At 40.1% G+C, this 23446-nt stretch overlaps 1 protein-coding gene across 1 annotated transcript in view; it reads left to right on the plus strand.

The window, feature by feature from the left end:
- The window catches only part of NRG1 (neuregulin 1), a gene marked incomplete at both ends in the record, with an annotated part of 1016643 nt that overhangs the window by 744263 nt on the left and 248934 nt on the right, over nucleotides 1-23446 (plus strand). The window lies entirely within an intron of this gene.

A 23446-nucleotide genomic window follows, 5' to 3' on the forward strand; every position in this document is an offset into this window, starting at 1 on the left:
GATTTCTTTAAAACATGAATTAAATCCCGTTACTCTCTTACTTAAAGTCTCACGGCTTTTCCCTCCTTTTATAATAAAATCGAAACTCCTTATCCTGCCCGTATTTGGTCTTATTCCCCATCACTCACCCTCTTGTCTGCTGTATTCCAACATCACTGGCCTTTGTGGCTGCTCCTCTGTTATACCTTAGGGTCTCTACACTTGTTATTTTCTATAGCTAGAATGCTTTCCCCTCAGATCTGCAGAAGGGGACGTCTGTCATCAGATCTCAGATTAAATATCACACCCTTAGGGAGGGCTTCTCTGACCTCAGTCTAGTGTGGCGACCAGTCCTTGACCTTCAGAGCACCTCACGTTAATTTTATGCAGTGTTTGTCGCTGCTCTTACTGATTTGTCTTTTGTCTGTCTCCTGCCCCTTCTCTGAACGGTGCTTCTTGAAATAGAAGGTAAACTCCATGAAAGAAGGACTTCACCTGCTTGTTCATGGCAGTAATTCCAGCCCCGGCAGGAGTGCTTGACACATAGATGGGACCCAATAAACATATAGAGTGAACAAATGAAAAGCATCAGAAAACATGATCTCAGATGAATCAGACCATGTATTTCACTTCTTGCACATGGTGATTAGTAACAGTTTGGAGACTGTTTATCCGTATACAGCTGTCTCACTCCTTATGGAGCTGATGAACAAACAGGCTGTCTGTGAAAGTAACTAAACATTTAACTTGAAGTGAGCTGTGGGTCATCAGCTGGTCTAGGCTGTGAGCATGACGAACTAACTGCAGATGATCTGTTGAAACACTTTCTGGGATGGACTTTTAAGTACCTGTCAAAGTTTACAATTTGGGAGCAAACTAAGTGAACCTGAATGCCTTTCAACCTGGAACATTTGATGCTTGAAAAAGTCACCTCGATTTCACTTTTTGCTGGCTGGATCTTTTAGTTTTAGGGGCTGATTCATCAGTTTCTCTAAATCCATTTATAAACTCAGTCAGCATTTTGCTCTGCCAGCCTGTGAATAAAAAGGGGGTCACTGCAGGCTTGGGGAATAAAAACCCTGTTTTTCACTGATTCTGCTTTTAAATAATTTTCAAGAGCATACTACAATAAAAAGAGGTATTCTCAGTTCTCCATCTGAATACAGAATATAATATACTGTCCTCCTCTTTTCTTTTTGTGTCTTTTGTCTCCACTTTAAGAATTCTCCAAGAAATAAAGAAAAGCCAATGATTCTATTCATATAGGCAAAACACACCCCAACATGAAACCTCTGTTTAGATGTTAGCAGATGATATATCTTATCAGACTGTAAATTTTCATCGAGCTAAAAAGGAAAAAAGAGAATATATATGTGTGTGGTGTGTGTGTGTGTGTGTGTGTGTGTATACACGAGTGATGCAAGAATTGCTGAATTTTGAATACAGGGCTCTGTGATTAATCCTTTTGAGCTCAATGATGCTTTTCTTATTTTTCCTTTCTCATTAAAATAGAACTTTCTCAAAATGCTGGCTCTGATGAGTAGATAATGGAAAAATATCATGGATGACACCTATGAAGCTCTTATCCTTCAAATTGACTCAGCTTGTCTCCTGTTTTAATAGTGCTAAAGACCCTTTTTCTAAAAAATTCCTTTTAAAAGAAAGGTTAGGTATAAACAAGAAACTTCCATATTATGCAAAACGGATTTGCAAAAAAAACATGTCTTCTGATCTAATTTCAACCACAGTCCACAGAGGGAACCAAACAAGTGCTTTCTAAAACAGCCTAATATACTAGGATAGCCACTTGTCTATAAGCAAAGAGCTTCGTGTGTGTTGTATTCAATAGAAGAGCTTAGAGATGCTATCCTCCAACTATTTACCTATCTCTGTATCTAACTTCAAGTAGCAATCACCCAGAACACCTCCTGTGCCCTTTTAACATTTAGTCATTTAGCCAATTATTTTTAAATTGCCTAATCTCCTCAACTACCAGAGAAGTTGAATAAAATAGCCACAGACCTCCAATAACTAAGTAAAATCACACTTCACCTCTCCGGACTTCTGTTTCTTCTTTATAAAATAAGAGGCTTGTACTTGAAAACGTTTAAATGCTAAATTCCCCAAAATCTAGGAAAGGAAGTGAAGCTGTGTGTGCCTGGCACCCTGTTTCCCTGATGTGGATTTTTTAAACATTTTCTTTCACTTGCTTATTTTGGAGAATCCAGTTTTCAGTTGTGTTCCATCATTCAATTCTGAAGTCAGGATTCTGGAGCCCTGAAATATATTCCTGAAAATTAAATTCCACTACCACCTCTACAAAGGAAGCCCCAACCTGAAGTTCTTTTAACTTGAAATTGACCAGCCTTGCTGGTACATTATGAATAGGGAAAATGATATCAATACTTAGAATTCCTTACATTCAAGTAAAGTTTGGTGTTTTCAAATTACTTGCACATACATTCCCAAATTTAAACTTGTTTTGGCCTAATGGTGTAGCCAGAGCAGGACTATTTTATAGATTAGGGGATTGAAGTATCTGGCTCATAGACTGGGGCTTCATTTGGGTAAGAATCCCAGTTCATTGCTCTTTTATGCAGTCCTGGAATGACCCCCAATCTAAACATCATCTAAAGTGATGATACAAAAGAAAAACCGTGTTCTTGTCAGAAAACACAGTTTCTGAAAACAGAGGTGTTAATGCTGCTGCGATAGAATCTGGGAGACAGTTTCATTTTTCATTTAGACAATGTTTGAGATGTCCTTTTTGAAGAGGTTCTGGCACTAACTGGTTGCATTACTTATACAAGCCATTAAATCTGTCCAAGCCTTAGTTTTATTAAATATTGTCGATGAACCAGAGCTTGCTGATATCTAGGGCATTTCCAGCTGTAAAATTTTAGAATCCTGAGGTTCTTCCATGTTTGGTTTTTGTTTTCTTTTTATCAAACCATCTCATCCCAGGTAAAGTGGTCCCCTAAACAAGGAAGAGCCTGCCGTCACTGGCAAAGTCCTGCATCATTGCAAAGGATGCTCTCCTGGACGACCACCAGCCTCTCTGCAATTGGTTACGTGGTCTTACAGGCCAGTTCTTGCTGTCATATCTGCCATAATAACTGAAACCTACCGCTTCCTTTTTCTTTTTTTGAGAGAGGCCTCAGGCCCAGGTAGTAGCTGCAGGATTCAGGCTAATGGGCACGACTTCCTTAAAGAGGTAAATTTGACCAAATTTACTTCTTTAAGGAAAGAAGTTGTTGGGCACATACCTGGCCTGTTGCTGACAGTCAACTTTCCCAAACTGGTGAGCAGGCCAGTTAAGGAAGGATTTTTTTTTTTTTAATGTTATTTGTTTCTGAGAGAATATGACTACAACGAAGACAATAATTTAAAACTATATATAACAGTGAGCTTTTTTGCCATATGTATTATGATTTTGCAAAATGTTTATACCCCCTAATCTAGCAAGTACTATTCTGGAAAGCTACTCTAAGAATATTATCTTTTCGTACAAAGCATTTTCTGAATAGGGGTCTTTGGGGCACTATTATTTACGAACATAAAAAGATGGAGGCAATGCCCAACATTATGGAAATGGTTATATAAAATGTAGCCTATACTCTCCTTTGATATTATGCAGTCATGGAATCATGGTGGGGGGAATACTTCTGAGAAAGTATTAGGATAACAAAGCACAATATAAAAAGAATAATGAACAAAGAAAAAAATGTAAAAGTGTGTCAGCAAAACAAATAAATGCAAGGAGGAACTGATGACAATAGTAATTAGGGTGATGGGCGTTCAGGTAATGTTTTTTTAACTTTTTATTTTATATTGGAGTATAGTTGATTAACAATGTTGTGTTAGTTTCAGGTGTACAGCAAAGTGATGCGGTTATACGTATACATGTATGTATTCTTTTGCAAATTCCATTCCCATTTAGGTTATTACAGAATATTGAGCAGAGTTCCCTGTGCTACACAGTAGGTCTATTTTAAACATAGTGTGTACATGTCAATCCCAAACTACTACTTTTCTCTATACTTCTATATATTCCAAATTTTCTCTGATGATACAAATTGTCACTTCAATTAAAAAAAAAAATCCAATGGCTGGATGATCCCTTGGTAGCATTGAAAACTACATCTGAATATATACCTGAGTTCTGATTCCAACATAGACACTGGTCATGTTACACAGAGAAATAATCTAAATACTCGGCTTCCATTTCTTCAAAAGTGAAGTGAAACAGTTAAACTGGATTAGTCCTCAGATCTCTTCCAACTCTAAATTGTGATGTGATAATTCTTCGCAAGAGCATTGGACGATGAGGTCTAAAGACCTACAGAAAGGCATCCTTACGTCACCAGCGTGCTTTCCCCTCCATTTCCTTGTGGAATCTAGTTTGCTGTGGGACAGTTGAGGATAAGGATAGTTTTACCTGGTCAGTGTGTTTAAGGGCCTTGCAACTCTTTCTTCCCAGAAACGTTTTCTTCCCAACACGTTTTTCTCTTTAAATCACATTTGATCTGAAGCAATAACTAATAAGAGATAGGAAAACTAAGTAATGAATAATAAAAGCACACACGCAACCCCTCAGGATTTCATCTCCAGGCCCTTCAACTCCCATCCTCTTCATCGTTTTTTAACTTAGCACAATTTTAACCTTGCCTCACATAAAGACACAAATCTTTCAGATATAAAATGTACAAGGACATGCTGTATCTTTTTAGAATGAATTCAATATAAAGACAAAAGAATGGAGAAAAGAAACTTGAGCATTTACCATATCCAGAGGAAGTGAATATGCCCATGTGGTTCTGTATTTTATTTTATTTTGTTTTATCTTAATTTTATTTTATTTTACTGTATTTTAGTTTTTGGTGTTTGCTTGGAATTTCAACAGCTATTTGGCAAAATGATTAGGAAGAAAACTTGTCCTCTTTTACAACCTCCTTCTTAGTCCTAGAGCCCAACTCACCTGCGCTATAGACCAGAGCTGTTGCCCTGAATCTGCTAGTGTGCATCTCTTATCGTTTGTCCTTGACTGAATCCTACAATAGATGCTGAGCGAAACCCAGTGCGTACTCAAGTCCAACACACAGCCGCTGCAGAAGACTATTTCTTCCCTTGAGTGAGAAATTTTTTCAAAGACCTCAATTCATAGAAATCATTTATTCACTGAAAAAGCATTCATGGAGTTCCCAATGGGGACCATGTATTGTGCTTAGGTGGATATAAAGATAAGGCAAATCGAGATCCTTCCATTAAAGAGTACGCAGTGTAGGGGAGAACTACACACTCCGTACGAATAATGATGAAGTCACAAGTGAGTAAGGGCCACAGGAAAGATACAGTTAGAGGGTTATGGAAGCCAGAAACAGTGTGGTGTGAAAGGTCAATGGCATTAGAAGGGGGCCCCAAGATTTTATGGTCTGGCTTCCCCCACCCCAGCTCTTCATACAGGGCAGCCTTTCAGGACTGCTGACCATCTCCCTTCTCTGCTTGAAATAGTCTAATGCACGGTACCTCTTAGGTACTTTGACAATCCCAATGATAAACATCTGGACCCAGCACAGAAGCCTCCTCCAGGAAGTTGTGTCGTCGGCGTCCACCTACAAGCAAGCAATAAACACAACCCGTTAAACAGTATGTCATGCTCCGCGGATTGCCTCCTAATCCCTTGGTCCCTTTTCGCTTTATTGTCTCGTCGGGAGCATCACACTTAGCCAACCATTAGAGCACAAGAAATGACCTGCCTGCAAGGGGGCCGGTGGGGGGACACTCACTCTTAGAGACAGAAAGTTACAGGGACACAAGATAATTAGAGAGTCCAGCTTTGCCTCCCTTTAAGGGATAAAGCTTGTTCTTCTTCCTCGCTTTTGTCTGTTTGTAACCTGAGGTCAGCTGTCGTTAATTCTTTTAGTTGGTTCTTGAGAAAACCCTTTCAGTCTATACTTCCAGGCCCCAAATCTTGACTCCGACTTAAAAAAAAAAATCCCTACAGTCAGTTACTTGAACCCTCTTAACTTGTAGCTGCATTCTTAATGTTTCATCACCCAGAAATTAACCTTCCTACAATTTTGCCCTGAGTATCCAGATTAACTTAACTTTTCACAGCTGCTGTTAGCATTTTTCTGAATAACTTGAATCTCTCTTACTTCCTTAAAATATATGCATATATATGTGTGTGTGTGTGTGTGTGTGTGTGTGTGTGTATATACACACACACACACACACACATATATAGTCATTCATTCATTCTAGGGAAAGTTCTTTTTATGTACTTTTCCAACCACTTGCAGTCACATCAGAAAAATAATTTTTCTGTTCTCCATCTATTATTCTATTCATGCAGCTGTCCCTGAGTTGTCACTAGTTAGCACCTCCATATATACAGATTTGAGCTTTAGTTTTCAGCAGTGAAATTCTTTCAGAAACTTACTCTTGGCTCCAACATATAGACCACAAAACAGAATTGCCTCCTTTGCCACGTGACCTTTAGTCCATTTACATTCTGTTTTCTTCTTTATAGCCAGGTCAGAGTCTAGCTGTTTGCTCTGCCTATCTAAAAATAGTTCTCACCACCCTTTGGAAAGATCTACTAGCTGTGGTAACTGGGAATGGGTCTGTTGATTTTTAATAAGCAGGATCTTAAAGAGACAAAGTATAATTTTAATTATTTTAGAATTCTTGCTTTGTTTATTGATGCAGTATGTAACTTTTCACCATGTTGCTGCTAATCTTTTTTTTTTTTTTTTTAATTGCTGTTAATCTTTTAGGACCCTTTTGCAACTCAAGCATCTCCCTGCTCTCGTTGGGTCTTCTTTACAGAATTCACCAAAACTGGTAGCTATTTATGCCTATATACATACAAGCAGCTAGTTCCCTTCAGGACTTGTCCATTTCCACGCAAGCACTAATTCTGTTTCCGTTTGACTCAGATCGATGGACTTATCTTTGTTTCTATCCAGTTATCTTTTTCAGCATCAATTGGATTCTTTGTCTCTGTGGCTTAGTAGATGGAAGGACACTCTGACGTGACCTGCTGCTTTCTTTTATTTCAGAAAATCCATTTTCTAATCACTTTTCCTCGGACCCAAGTGGGTCTGTGTTTTTCCCTACATTTTGTAATTTATCACATTTACATTTTTGGTGGATTGTTTTGAATCGACTTTTCTGATAAGAGGGTTGTGGTTATAGATCAGTCACCATCAATCATGATACCAAGCCAGTGAGAAGTACCCTTCTTTCTAGATTTCGTTTAGAAGTGGTTGTTTTACATACAATGGATGATCCAAGTAGAGCCTACTTGGATTTAGTAAGAAACAAACAAACAAACAAACAAAAACATTTGGAAACAAAGGCTTATACATATTTTTCTTAATGAAAAAAATCATAAGACACATTCTCTACTTAGAAACTACCCCTGTTAAATATTTAATGTTTATAATAATATTTTAAAATCAAAGAACAAAAAAGATTTGTTGCTTAAAGTCTTTTCTTGAGTCAACTTACCTTTAATGTAATGCTCCGTCTTTCCTTTTCTAGTTCGGTCCCGGATCCTAGACCAACCTGATTCGCTCAACCCCTCAACCTCCAATTAGCTGACCAGTGAGAAACCTGGTCCATTTTTGTATGGTTGCCTCAGGCTTACAGCATCCTGACCTCCCTTCCTTAAATGTTCTCTCTTGGCATCCTGACCCCTGCACACAATCCTATTGAGATGCCTTTTCATTTAATACTTTTCTTACTTACCAAATGTATTTATAGTAATATATTCCTGCACATTTGTGACAGAGGACAGCACCCAAATGTTTTAATGAACTCAGACGTATTCTCCCATCCTTGTAAATAGAAGAATAATGTGAAATTAAAATTTCATGTAGCATAGTTATCTTGAGTATCATACAATTATTCTAACAATATTGCCCATTTCTCAAAGCATTCTGGGAACTCCTTGGAATCTCTGGATTGAGGACTGACTATGGTAAGAAGAATTTTTCTGGAAGTTGAGAAGACTGATTATATTTGAAGACATATTCCAGGAATCTAAGCTTCACATTCTCTCCTGTGAGGTTCCTATTCTATAGGCACAAAGATTCCCCCAAAAGTATCCCCCTCCCTATAGTATGCTGATAATCCCACTTTCGGTTCTGCCCAGGAACTGCTCTCAGTGTTATTCCTGTTTCTATGGCTTCAGTTATATGTTATGGAGCAAGTATGATGGGACAGGGACGATGCCTGGTGCTCTACTGATGTGGTCTCAGTTGATTTTTGTGACGATTATTGGTTTCTTCACGCAAAGCACATAGAATCACTCTCTATTGTTATAGAGTATTAGTGACAAGAAGACTTATAGATAATAATGTTTCTTACCTTAGAAATCCATCATCTTTAAGATTTTGGAACTAATTTTCCCTGCCTACTTCCTAGACCTTACTCACCACCTTGTCAAAAAGCCCCAAGAGTCAGCAGCTTCTGCCCTGCCTCCTTCCATCATTCCAAAGGCCCCTGGGTACCACTGCTTGAGCCCTTCCTTAGAAAGTCCCTTCTGATACCCTCCTTCCATCTTTTCACTTTGAGATCAGTCCTGTCTTAAGAATAGATACACTTCTAACTTAAGAAGTGGGGTAGAGGGGCAAAAATATGAAGCTTAGCTGTTAAATAAATCTACATTCAAATTTTGGCTCCGTCACTCACAAGTGACGTGACCTTAGGCAAATTAAATTATTTGAAAATAATAGTCACTAATATCACAGAACACTTATTGACCCTTATAGATCAGGCATTGAGTTAGGTACTTTAAGTGGTTTGTCTCAGTTAATTCAGCACACTGAGTTTTCATTTCTATTCTAAAAAATGAGGCCAAATATGTCTATCTCATTGAGGAGTAGTAAAAATTAAACAGGTAGCATCAAAATCCTGCAGGGTGGAAAGAGTATTAAGTGTCTCAGTGAGTGGATGTGAGGGAAATGGGAACTGACCTAAAAACACATGTGACAGGGAATTCCCTGGTAGTCCAGTGGTTAGGACTTGGCGCTTTCACCTTCGGGGCCTGGGTTCAATCCCTGATTGGTTGGGGAACTAAGATCCCACAAGCCGCATGGCATGGCCAAAAAATTACAAAAAGTTTTTTAATTTAAAAAAATTTAAAAAGAAATGTATGTGACAGAAATTGTGAAAAAGGGAAAGTCTGTTAGAGAAGGTATCTATATCTGTATGATCGAGGACAAATGGAGGAAAAGAAGGACCAATTACCTGAAGAATAAGAGCAAGGTATGTATAGAATTCTAGGGTTAGATCTAATAGGTAGGGCAGAAGGTCATATGTGAAAGAGACAATTCACTCTGCAGGGGTCCTCCCCTGCTGATACTATCTCCTTTCACAAGCTATCAGTTAATTAATTTATTTTTCTCCTTTATGTGCTCACAGGCATTAAGGATACAATTGATCCTATACGATTATAGAAAAGTTTTATTCAAGAAGGTTAGACAGGAAGTTTCTTTCTGACTTAAATGAAATCAACCATGATGACAATGGAGAGAGACAAGCATAAACTTTTATGGGTGGGCACCATACAATTTCATTTCCAGAAGGTTGACAAGACATTTCCATTTTCACTTTGATTCGAGAAACTGTATGTTCTGTAGGACTGACTCCTTTTGGTAACACATGAGAATCACCAATGCTTAGAGCATTTGCTGCTCTTGATAGTAACTCCCCTCATTTCCTTCATTCCTTATCTAAGACCTGCTGTAAATATTGACAATTATGTTGCTGGAAAGAATAACACAGGACAGCTTTTCTTAAGCTCCAAACTGAATTTCTTGGTTAATTGATTGGCCAGCTGGCCCTACCGTCACTTGACCTCTACAAGAGCTGGCAAGATTGATGGTTTCAACAGCCTTTCATGGTGCACTGAAGCATTCAGATCTATCTTTTGTTATTGGGGAAACACTAAGTTCTTATGTAGCACATTATTTAGATGGACTCAGGGGCTGATGAGTTGGGAGGCCAGCAAATGCCCAACTGCAAGACAATGTCTGTAGATCAAAGGAGCCGAAGAGACAGAGAGTTCATAAAATGTGAATACGATTCCAGGGGGAGGATTGATGATTATGGAAGCAGAAAGCCAATCAAGTTAAATATTCATTCTAGCAACAAGTCCCATCGGCTCACTGGGACCCATCCCTCTAGGAAGTTTCCTCAGCTTTTCAAGGTCTACACAAGGAAAGAACAAAGCCCTCAAGGATGCTCTCATTCCGGAAAGCCGGCTGCAAGATGGCGTGAATCAGAGGTCAGCAACCACCACTGAGAGTTCATCCCATCCGACCCCATAAAGAATACAGCTCAAACTGTGGTTCAGCAGGAGTGGTTTAGCGTCATCAACACCAATGAGCCCCAGTGAATGAGACAATTTGGAAATTATTGTGTCACTTCCTCAGAAACTTTTTCTTGCCCTAGAAATAAAACAAAACGGAAACTCATGCCTTCAGTGTTCTGTTTCAGTCTTCATCTATTAATGTCATGACTCAGGTGATAGAAGGGTATGGTAACAAGTAAGACATTGTGATAGGGTGTCTTGTTTCAAGAGTTAAAAAACATGAAATACATTTTAAAATGCATTAAAAAACATGCAGTTACAAAACATGAAATATATTTTAAAATAAACTGCCTAGTTTTTGCCACCTACCTCTCTCAACTGCCATTTCAAAATTTCAACTTTTAATGACTTTTAAGAATAGGTAAGGTGGGATGGTGGTAGAAGAAGAAAGGATGTTAAAAAAAAGAAAAAAAGCTAAATCCAAAAAGTAGGGTTAAGTGGTAAGAAATATTAATTTAGTGTCTCCTCCCCATAATAATTACGTGTGTTCTTCGGTCTCTCACAAAATATAGTTTAACTGCCTGTAGAGTTTAGTGAATCAGATGTCTCAGTTTGGCTATTGGTTTGAATCTTGGAAAAGATGCTACTAGAGGTAACTTAATTCCGCTGTCTTCCTTTTTGCTTAGCTTGCTGAGTTATCTTTACCAACCACACAGTCCATATACAAGAGACACATTGGAGATTTGGGGAAACACGACCGATAATAAATCTGTATATACTGCTCTTTCTCTGCAGCATCAAGAAGTTGAAATTGCCTGATCTTTTCAAGTGAATGTTGCCACTTTGACCCAGGCAAAGGAGAAATAAAACAACAATACCAACCAGCCGTTTCAAGCATCCTTCTGCCACATAATAACTCAGCAGTAGGCTTTACTAATGGTGTTTATGAGCTGCCTGGCTGGGATTAGCCCTGAGGCAAGGAGGTATTTGCCCAGTGGGCATCTTCTATGTGGAAGCCTTTTTGCAGCCTGGGGGCCCTTTTAGGTGACTCTCAGCAGGAGCAGTCTCTGCAGGCCAGGGCCTTTTGCACTGAGTTAACTGTGTTCAGTTACTGCTTTAAGATCCATGCTGCATTCAGAATGTTTTAGGACACCAATATAAGGCCATAAAAATTACTACGTAGGACATGCCTATGCTAAGAGGTCATGTCAGCTATTTTTTAGGTTTTATCTACTTATTTATTTGATGCCATTAATGGAGAGCAAACAAACCAAATACACTTTTCAAAGTTTAATCGAGATCATTGTATCCTAAAATCAAACGGCACTGTAAGTGCAGTGAAGCACAGACTAACAGTCATCAACCATCAGCGATGAGATGAGAACGGAAGTACGTTATGTACAGGTATATAGGACCCGTGTATAAACCACACAGTGATGGCTGAATACAGCAGAGCAGAAGGTAATTGAAAGCCAAGGGTTTTGGCTTTAAAATAATCCCAATTCTTTCTGAATTCAAGTTAAAGGAAATCAGTAATGCTCAATATACTTTGGCCTTAAAATAATCCAGATTCTTTCTGAATTCAAGTTAAAGGAAGTCAGTAACGCTCAATAGACTTTAGGTTTCATCTGATGCCCACAATTGAAACTGCCTCTTTTGGGGTGTGTGTATTTACCTCAGCAAAGACTATAATTGAGTCTGGAAATTATTTCCAGTGCTACCTGTTCAGACCTGTTATTTCAGCTCACTGAAAACTGTTGCACTGAGTTCTACCGGGGAGACTTCTCATGATGGTATCTGTTTACTAAGAAGGAGCTGTGCCCACCTGCTCTAGGGTACTGAAATGAAGTGTAAATCTACACCTAATTCATAGAAAACGTAATTTCAAAGAAAATAAAATTAAGGGATAGATCCTCGCAGGGTCCCAGGGAATCTCAGTCAGATTCCCTGTCCCTGTAACTCACGGGGGAAATGAATTCATTAATAGACTGAGCCCAATTTATTTATCAAATTCAAAGGAAAGGGGAGAGTAGCGCAAAGGGGCTCGATGCAGATGAGTAGCACACTTGAAGGTCTAGAGGATCATTGACCTTTCAGTTCTTTACATAATTTTTTTTCTTAATTATTATTTGTTTTCTGGTAAGGAAAATCTGACTTTATATGTATCTTCCTTTTTTTTTTTTATTTTTTTGCGGTATGCGGGCCTCTCACTGTTGTGGCCTCTCCCGTTGCGGAGCACAGGCTCCGGATGCGCAGGCTCAGCGGCCAGGGCTCACGGGCCCAGCTGCTCCGCGGCACATGGGATCTTCCCGGACCGGGGCACGAACCCGCGTCCCCCTGCATCAGCAGGCGGACTCTCAACTACTGCGCCACCAGGGAAGCCCTGAGCCCTGGTTCTTGTTGAGATTGCACAGTGGTTAAATGTCTGGAGCCTGGAGTCACGCCGCATGGACTCAAAGCTCAGCTCTACCTCAAGGAGCTACATGACCTCAAGCAAGTTACTTAACCTTTCCCTGCTTTAACTTTTCATCTCTAACAGAGCTGATAGTAGTCTGGCATAGTTGCTCTATGTAAGTTAAGAAAGTTCTTGGAACAGTGTCTGGTGAAGGAGCTGTATAAATACGCTGATCATGGTCAGTTGAAACTACCAAAGTGATGTCACCAAGCAGGGAGTTGAAAAGAGACTCGCACAGTTGGCTATTGTGAGCAGGTGAGAGCAGGTGTGAGCAGGTGTGAGCACTGCGTTACACTTGGTCTCTACAAGCACAGAATGAGCTCCCTGAAAGCAGGAATTTATTCTGTCTCCTCTTCTATATCCCCACACATAGATATATGTAGGTATGTAGGTATACATAAATGGATCTGAAAAATGATGGTAATTGGCATTGCCTTTCTAGAGCCAACTGAACACTGCGTTTGCTTTCTTCCCCTTTATTCTCTAGTATCTGTAAATAGTATCAACGTTTGAGTTTACTCTTCACACATCATGGATATGTGCTAAAGATCAAAACCTGTGTGTCCACCAGAGCAGATCTCTGCTGAGACCTCTGTGCCCTGAGGGCCCTGCTTCCCTGAATCAGCCCGACCTGATCTCCCTCCATTGTTCTGGTGTGATTAGGAAGGGATGGCCCCAGGGCTGGGGGTTGCTCTGAAGAAGCCCTGTCCCTTCCTCGTCTTGCATACGTGAGGAGCTGGTCCACGGGAGGACATGTGTGGAGCAGGGAAAAGGAATAAGCCCAGTGGGCTCAAGGTCCCACTCAACACTCCAAGCTTCTCTGGAGTGTTGAGTCAGGAGGGGGGAATGGTGTGGGAAGAGGGAGGGAAGAGCTGGGCAGAATAACCTACAGACGGATGAGCTGAGCTAAAGCCCCAGAGACATTCTCCTTCTCAATCTAATTCTATTCCCCTTCTCAATCTATGCCGAGTTGGTGTTAGGGAACAACGCTGGCTTTAAAACTCATTTACACCAAAGTGCAAAATGACTCATTTGAGAGGAGTCTTTGATCCATGGGGAGCGGGTGTTAGGCTGTCCAAGTGTCTTCCCACAGTTTCCTACTTTGCATATGATACACACTCAATTCGTGTTTGGATGACACTGATTTAGCATGACCCAAGGGAGCCTGTGACTGTATAAGAATGCACGTGTGTGTGTGTGTGTGCGCGCACGTGTGTGTTGACTGGTGAAAGGGTAAGGAGAGCATTTTCTCCCAGATCTTCCAGTTCTTGTAGTTCACTGTCTTATTACTCATCCACACGTCTCTGACTAAATCCTACATTTCTCAAGGTACAGCCTGGCTGGAAGTGCCTTTTACTCATGGGAATACCAGTCTATTATCTGAAATATGGAAGATGTTTCAGGAAGACCCCCCAGGAATTCACCACTCCCCTTGCCTTCCAAGAGACACTCACATAATAAACCGGAAGAATCATAGTGCTTGGAAGGATTTCAAGTAATCTGACCCCTGCCACCATCTTCAACCTCTTCTCTCACCATAGATGTCATGTTTCCAGTCCCCTCTTGGTCATGAGTCTGGACTCAGAGCAAGTGACTCTTTCTAGTTCCCATGCTCAGTTCATGCCACCGGTGCTTATGTCTTAGACTCCCATGTTCCACCTATAACCCTTCCCTAGAATGTCCTTCTCTCCATCGCCCACCTTATAACTATCTTATGTTGAGCTCTTTGAAGGCAGGAGCAGGGACTCTGTTTAGTATTTTTTGTGTCCCCACTTAAGTGCGGGCAGGAAGGACTGAAGGTTTGGCCTCTCTTTCTCAGGTAGGGGTACTGCTGTCCCATCAATTTCCTTTCACTGCTGAGAAGGGGAGAAACAGGTAGGAAGGGACCTCCAGAAACAACTTCATCCCTTTCACAATCTTTGTCACTGCCTCAAATGTCCACTGACCATAAGAAAGCTTGGGCAGAACCACAGAGCTTCAGCAGAAGCCATTTGAGGATTCGATTCAGGTGGTAAATAGAACACAAACGGTGTTCCAAGGGGACTACCTGGCTTCTGTGAAATACACAGTGGGAATGAGAAAAAATGGAGTGAAGAAACCATGTTGGGCTACTACAGTGCCCAGGTGGAAAGTATTAGCCATCCGCAATGTGTTGCTGTCATTGGGCAGGAGAAGAAATAGACAGTGGCAACTCACATTTGGAATTTGGGACAGACTTACATGGAGAAAACAAGAGAGAAGAGAGGCAATATTGACAGAGGTTTCAAGCAGATCGCTGATAACATTAATGAAAATAGAGGAGTTAAGATGGGTTTGGTGACAACATGGTGAGTTCAGTTTTAAGGTCAAGGTGACTATTTGAAATCCAAGTTTCTTACCCAGCAGGCAGGCAGTGTGAGATAGAATCTATGCTCCCTCTCTCTCTCTCTCTCTATATATATATTTATTTATTTATTTATTTATTTTTATTTATATATGCCTCATCGTAGCATACCTGTGCCTTATATTGTTTTGTCTTTGCCCTGCTAGAGACTTATGAACTGCCATTTGTCTTATTTTTGGATATAGAATATTTTTAATTGAAATCTAGTTGATTTACAATGTTTCAGGTGTACAGCAAAGTGATCCAGTTATATATATATACATACAGTAGGTCCTTGTTGTGTATCTATTTTATACATAGTAGTGTGTATCTGTTAATCCCAAACTCCTAATTTATGTCCCCCCTTCCCCTTGGGTAACCATAAGTTTGTTTACTATGTCTGTGAGTCTGTTTCTGTTTTGTAAATAAGTTCATTTGTGTCACTTTTTTAGATTCCACATAGAAGTGATATCGTAGGATATTTGTCTTTCTCTGTCTGACTTACTTCACTTAGTATGATCATCTCTAGGTCCATCCACGGTGCTTATTTGCCTTTTTTCCTAGATCTAGTAGATAGCAGGTGCCTGATACACATTCATGAGGAAATGACTAAATAATTTGGAGCGAGTGAAAAAGTCATTTTTTATTAAAAAACATTTAGAGTACGTTTTTGTCAAATGAACATAATAGGCAAAGCAAAATCTCATCTCTTAAATTTTGGAGTTTCTACTCTTGCCAATAATAACATGTAGAACATTATGTGTATGTCCCCAGCCAACTACTGGATTCTAATTTTTTTTTAACTTGGAAAAAAAAAGGAGTAAAAATCAGCTTTGACTGAAAGTTGTGATACTGCCTCAGATCTGCCACTGAAGGCATGGACAAGGTGAGACTGAAGGGGCAACTTTAACCCAGCCTATAGCTCAGTTTCCACTCTACCAGGGTGCAAGGGACACAGAATGTAACTTTTACTCCTTTGACTTCTGATGTTTAGCTCAGAGAGAAGCTGATCTGAAAAGACAGATTTTTGGAGACTGGTATTGTTTTGTACTTGCTGTAAGTTTTGTACTTACTTTCTTCTGGTCCCATCCAATCCCCTAATTTCCCTTCCCAAGTTAAGTATTTGATTCTAGGAGTCTTAGTGGATGTCTTTGTCGTCTGCCATTCCAGAGATAAGAGCCAAATGAGAGCTTAGAAATCCCTGAACAAATGAAGTGTGCACCATTTCATCCTTGGATTCCCCCTGCCTATAGTCCTGTCCCCTGGAGTCCAGACTCTCCTGTGGAGCATTTGGTGCCACTGAACCCTGAAAACCCAGGCATGCAGCATCTGTCGAGGAGCGCAGTCTGGTTTCTGTGGATCAGAAGCATTTCTCTAAACACTAGAGTCTAAAGGATTTTTAAAGGGCTGGGGGAGGTCTACTCAGGAAGCTCGTTACGGATCCCTTTCAACTGGAGTCAGAACTAAGAATACTCAGCAGATGGTTGTAGAGGGAGGTCAACTGCATGCCGCCTTCAGTCATTCCTGACAGATCTATTTTAAAGGCATGAGGTTGTGTAACAGGCTACAAAGGCGGCTCATGATTCTAATTGTTGGGCCCCATTAGAGGGGATCTTTCTAGAGACCCGTGGTTTCTTACAGCACCACAGTCTACCCCCAAATGAAAAGTATCCTGCTGACTAATTAACTTGCAGCGTTTTCCTCTCTATTGTGTCCTGATTTTTTTGTTTTAATCCCAGACCCCGTTTCTAGTAGGGCTGATGGAGTCTTCTATTATTTCCCCCAAATATTTTGGGATGAACAGTTTCAATCAGCCACTCTGATTTCATTGCTTTCATCTTACTTTTCACTCTTATAATTGAAGGAAGGTGGAAACGAGATAATAGAGGGACGATTTCTAAAATTCAAGCTCTCTTGTTTCATGTTTCAGTATCGCGAAACTCTGTGATCCTTGGAAGATATATTTTGCCCCATTTTTTAAAGCCCTGTGTCAGAACATACAGCATGATTAATTTGGTTTTCATTTATTTCAACACCCCCTATGAACATGACTAAATAATAAAGAATTCAATTTCACGGCAAAATCTGTTTTTTTTTTTGTTTGTTTGTTTTTGTTTGTTTGTTTGTTTTTGCGGTACGTGGGCCTCTCACTGTTGTGGCCTCTCCCGTTGCAGAGCACAGGCTCCGGACGCGCAGGCTCAGCGGCCATGGCTCACGGGCCCAGCCGCTCCGTGGCATGTGGGATCTTCCCAGACCGGGGCACAAACCCGTGTCCCCTGCATCGGCAGGTGGACTCTCAACCACTGCGCCACCAGGGAAGCCCTCACGGCAAAATCTGTAGCAGTGTCTATTGCCTAGAAGTCCTGCTTGAGCAAGTGCATTGTCAAAGCAAAATCAGGGGAATTCATGGAAGACTGGGAATGTGAAAGTAATCCTTCTCTTGGAACTGTAATCGTAACCTAGGAAATGAAATGTAGGAGCAAATGAGAGGCCCTTGAAGAGACAGATCACAGTACCTCTGACCCTTTGGGGAGCACCCCAAGGAAATGGCTGAAAGGTCCCCTGAGTTTTTCGGTAATGCTCTCTTAACTATGATCTATGGAAGGAGGCAGATATGGAAAGAAAATGGGTGGAGGGGAGGAGCCTCAGATGGCACAGAAATCTGTAGCACCTGGGTGACAATGACACTTCAACGTTGAAAGTAATGGCAGGCACCAGCCCAGGGCCGGCATCACAGGTAGACTTTTTTTAAGGGTCATTCCAGCCGCCGTCCTGGGGAAGGACCAAGACTGTGTTGATCCTAAGGCTGCAGATAATCAAAGGTAGTAACTAATAGTAACTAATTTAAATATTTAAATTAATAACTCATTAGAGTTGTCCAAATGTCAGTAAAAGGCTTTCATTTAACAATAGTTGGGGAAAAAAAAAACAATAGTTGGCAAATATTATGTCAGTGGAAACTACAGCCAACCTTTGGCTCATCCAAAATGTTGTCATCACCATCACTTTAATATTTACAAGATTAATATTTCAAGACTCTTCCAAAAAAACTGTATCTGGAGCCCGACTGAAAGACTTCTCTGCCTCCCTTGATTCTTCTTTGTTAATTTGTGACTTTGGATGTTCTAACATTTAAATTGCATGTGCCTATGGGGAGCGTTCTCAAGTGTAGACCCGGGGCCAGCAGTTATCAGCATCACCTGGGGAACTTGTTAGAAATGCAAATTCTTGAGGCCCCGCCACAAGCCTACTGAATCAGAAGCTGGGGGGTGTGGGCCAGCTTGTTTTTTTTAACAAGCCTTCCGGGTGATTCTGCTGTGCACTCAAGTTTGAGAATTGCTGTTCCGTGGGAGGAGCAGGTACTAGGACATGATGACTTGAAGGACCATTCTTTTTTTATTTTTTATTTATTTTTTTTTTGCGGTACGCGGGCCTCTCATTGTTTTGGCCTCTCCCGTTGCGGAGCACAGGCTCCGAACGCACAGGCTCAGCGGCCATGGCTCACGGGCCCAGCCACTCCGCGGCACGTGGGATCTTCCCGGACCAGGGCATGAACCCGTGTCCCCTGCATCGGCAGGCGGACTCCCAACCACTGCGCCACCAGGGAAGCCCTGAAGGGCCATTCTTCAGGCAGCCTTTGTGGTTCATGAACTAGGCAATCGTTGATCAATGTTATCTCAGTCCCTGCAGGTGTGAAGCATTCTGTTGGTATCATTTGTATTAAATACAAACAGAAACATCGCTCCGCACACTCATGGCCACACAGAGAAAGATTAGGATGTCATATCCCAAGGACACCTATGAGCCCCTGAAGAACCGCCAGAGACCAAAACCCTTTGTCGTGAGATATTTTAACACTCCTTTTGCTTACAGGGTTTGTTTAACTCTATCATTTATTTACCAAAGTTGGCCACTCAGCTCCTTGTTTTATTCCCCACGTCCAAAAAGAGAAGCCAAGTATGGAAAGGAAAGAACATCGACCACGTATTCTGTCCTGAGGGAGGAGTGCTTGCCCATCTCGTTCTGATCTCTACCTGCCCATCACCGTTCACCACCGCCGTTGTGATTTCACCCTCCTGTCCCCAATCTTCCATTTTATATCCTTAGCACTTCTTGTTATGCCTGTGCGGATGGTATCAGAAGAATACAAATCAGGGATGAATGTTTACAAATTTTCTGAGGGGACTAATTTTTTTTCTTCCTCATGCTCAGGGAGGCATTGTTTAATCTTAGTTACTGTAGTTCCTAAGTAATTTCTATAGTAGGGGTAACAACAGAGACCTTGGGAAGGTAAGGAGAAAAAAAATCCCTAAAATACTTAGCATAGAGTCTGACCCATACAGACCACCAATTATGATCAGTTATTTGATGCCAACACAATTATTTTGGTTACTTTGAAATTTCTCTTTGTTTCTTTCAGATGAGTACCTTTGGAACTAACCATAAGGAACCAATTTGCAAGAAAATCAGTCTTATTTTATTATTGCACAAAGAGGATATAATATATTCAAGGAGATAGTGTTTGAATCTATTATCCTGGTATGCTAGTAAAAAAATCACCATTTAAATAAATTTCCTAATCACTCCTATCATGTAGAAGATGTTTTACTCCTTAATTATCATAATAGGAGACTAAGGAACAAGCAGATGAATTTGCTTTTGAGGCCAGGAAGATAGGAGCAGAATGTTCTTCTGTGCAAACAAAATAGAAGCTTTTCTTCCCTTCAGTTCAATCAACCCCGTATTATTGGATACATACCATGTGCTAGAGATGGGCTCCCCAGGCAGTCTGGTTTAGACTGGATTCCCCAGGCCCTGGCCATCTGCACAGCTGCTGGAGGGAAAGGCTGTCTCGACTGACTCCAAGAATGTCTCAGGGAATTATATGATGTTCATGGAAATCAGTCCAGGATGCCCGCTTGCACAGTGCAAGATGCACCCTAACGTACCTGGTCTATGGCTACACCTTCCTGGACCTGAGCCATGTCCTCTGGGGTTTATGAGGTCACACGGATACACACTGTTTTTGCTTCTGATTATCTGCAATCAGGATGAAGTGGCATTCTCTCTCCTATGCTATAAAACTTTCACCACAGCTTATTTTCTGAAAAGCTGGAAAACTGGACTCAGTTCTAGATTAGAAATGTCAAGTCAAATGTGCTTTATAACCAAGAAGAATCAAGATATAATATTATTTTTTAGGCGTACATCTGCATTTTGGTTTGCCATCCCCGTACTTATTTTACCCACCAGAGAAATTCATCCAGCTGAGACATAAAAAACCTGAGTCAGGACATAAAAAAGCAATTTTCTCCCCAAACAGTCTGGAGGACCAGATTGCCTCTATGATTCATCAGGGCCTAGCCCAGTGTTGAGCACATGCTAGAACGTCCAACAAATCCCTGTGAAATTGAGTTATATGGAAGTCAGTTACTCGGCCAAGCGTTGGATTAAGAGGGTGAGTCCCTGATAGACTTACTTCCAGTTGACCTGTGTGACATTTGATTTTGCAGCCTTGCATTCACTTTCTTCCCATCCACCAATACTCTTAGAATTTTGCTTCTACTCTTTTTTTTTTTAATTTTTATTGGAGTGTAGTTGACTTACAATGCTGTGTTAGTTTCAGGTGTACAGCAAAGTGAATCAGTTATATATATATATATATATATATATATATATATATATATATATAAAATATATATATTATAATATATATATATATGACCATTCTTTTTCAGATTCTTTTCCCATGTAGGTTATTACAGAATATAAAGTAGAGTTCCCTGTGCTATACAGTAGGTCCTTTGCTTCTACTTTTTGTTTTATACTTTCTTTCTTTCTTTCTTTCTTTCTATGAGAAAGCACACATCCACATACAAAATCTCCACCAACACACCACAGAGCTGAGTTGTAGCACTTAGCTTAGCCCATGAAACACACCAAAGGCTTGATTGATCTTTCGCTATGGCCAAACATCCTTAAAGATCTCAGGGCAAATCTCTTATTTTTGAAGAAAATAAACTCTAAAATATGAGGACTTCTATGGTGAAAAGAAAGTGCATGAAACCAAGAAATACTTTAAATGGCTCTTGCTTTCTGTCCCCATGTTCTCACATGTGATTCACCCCCGTATTTTCATTTATTTGCAACCTTTAGGATGCTTTGTACTCTCACGGTCCTAGTTTCTTACAGCTGTTTGTCCCTGTCTAGGCAGTTGTTACTTGAAACAAGTTTTCATTAAACAAGTTTTTGAGCGTGTGAGGTCAGGAGACAGGAGGGGTGTTAGAGGGTTTAAGTTCATTGGATTTTTAGCCAACAATGTTAAGAAGGGTTGGAAGTGTTTCTCAAAACATATGGTAGCATAACAACAAAAAAGAGTAGTAATAGTAAGGTGGAGACAGAGTTCTCATTAAAACAGAGCTTTTCCATCCAAGGTAGATCCTAGAGACCTCTGCTTGCTGTTTCATTTAAAAACAAACTCTGCCACAAATGATTTCCAGTGGCAACATTACCTCTACCCAAATGGAGGTAATTAAGAGCCCTTCTGTGTGTTAAATTAGGTATCTGCAGGGGTGGGGACGCTTCAGATTTTTATTGTGAACCAGAGCCTCTTTTCTTGTTAATCATGCTCTAAAAATCTCGTAAGACGTCGGACTAGTGACTCTCAACCCATTAGAATAACTGAACTAAGAAGCTCCATGAAAGGTCCTGAGACCCACAGAGAGGTGAAAACAGGATCTGGATTAGCTCTGCTTAACAGACCACTCACTGGGCGATGCTCCCTCTGCCTCCCATTTCCCATCTCAGAAAATAATGAACTCTGAAGGAGCGGCCAGGAGCAGCTACCTTTATACTTATAGCTGAGTTATTTCTCCTTTGCTTAAGTTTAATAAGAGAAGTGATTTTGTGACTTGGAATGGGGGATTACATCTTCTGAGACACTGGTTGAAAAAGCAAGTGGAATAGAAGGGTCATGCCTTTCAAAGAGACACAATTACATCCTTGTAAATGCTTCATTCGAAATTGCAATCTTCCACGTGGTATTTGGCATTCCTCAGCTAGTTTGGTATAGTGGAGCAAATTGTTACTAAAAAACTAAAATCCGTTTCAGACATTTTTATTCTCTGTGGGGAAAATAATCGTTTAATAAATACAAATAGATCAGCCAGTTTTGCTGTTAACCTTGCTGAAGATACAAGGATGAACTCTCTGGAAAGAGAATGAAATCCCCACTGTTGGAGGAGTTCCATTTTCAGTTAGATAATTCCAGGTGATGTTGAAATAGATGATGTTGAAGGTCCCTTCTAATCCTGAGATTCTATAGTTGTAAAATCCATCGTTGTATTAAAAGAACTTTTAAAGGTGTTTGCAAGGAAATGATAGAATAATGAAAGGGGAAATGCAGAGACGGTTTTATTTTGGTTGTTGATAAGCAGTCACCTCACTTTGTAATAATTTTTTTAATTGCTTGTTTGTGGCAGATGCCGTGTTGTAATCAAGTGGCTTTTACAATAATAAAACACTTTTCAATTAAATGCACTGTGAAGAATTCAAAGAAGAATAAAAGGGGTTCCTACACTTTAAAAAAGCTTATTTATAAGCTTCCCTTGTAAAATGAATCTCTTTTTCTGATGATAAAAGTAATATATGTTATTACAGATCATTTTGAAGCTACCAGGGACTATCGTGAACCCGTAATTGCTCCCCTTAAAGAAGATCATTCTTAATATTTTTACTATTTTGGTGTATTTCTTCCATATGTATTCAAATTCACAATAATTTTTCATATTATGCATTCTATTTTAACCTGCTCTTTAAACCTCATAATATAATTGTACCTCAGAACAGAATTGTGTCTCAAAACAGAGCCAAAGTGATACATTTGTTAATATTTTAAAAATCCTGTCTAGATGAACTGGACAAAAAGAAGTACATCTCTGTGCGGGAGGCGATCAGGAGTTACTCGGTTCACTTGATCGATTATATAGCAATCAGCCATGATATAAAGCCCAAATCACTAAATTGACAAAAAGAATTTGTTATAGTGGCCATGTATCAAAGCTAAGATGGAGACAAACAACAAAAAATAAAATAAAAATAAAACTAGAAAAATACAGATTTTATTGAAAGTAAGAGCTTAGAAAAACCAGTATCCCGGTTTACTCAGACTGTTTTTTTACCCTGGGCAATTTTTGTATAATTCTTTAGCTCTCCTATGTGCCTGTACCTCAAGTCTCATTGTCCTTAGTGGTAAATTTTGTATACTTTTTGTTTCCAAACCTTCAAATATAATATGTGTAAAATTACAAAGTATGCACTTCCGGTC

This window comes from Grampus griseus, assembly GCF_964374135.1.
Source record: "Grampus griseus genome assembly, chromosome: 21".
In the NCBI taxonomy this organism is placed as follows: Eukaryota; Metazoa; Chordata; class Mammalia; order Artiodactyla; family Delphinidae; genus Grampus; species Grampus griseus.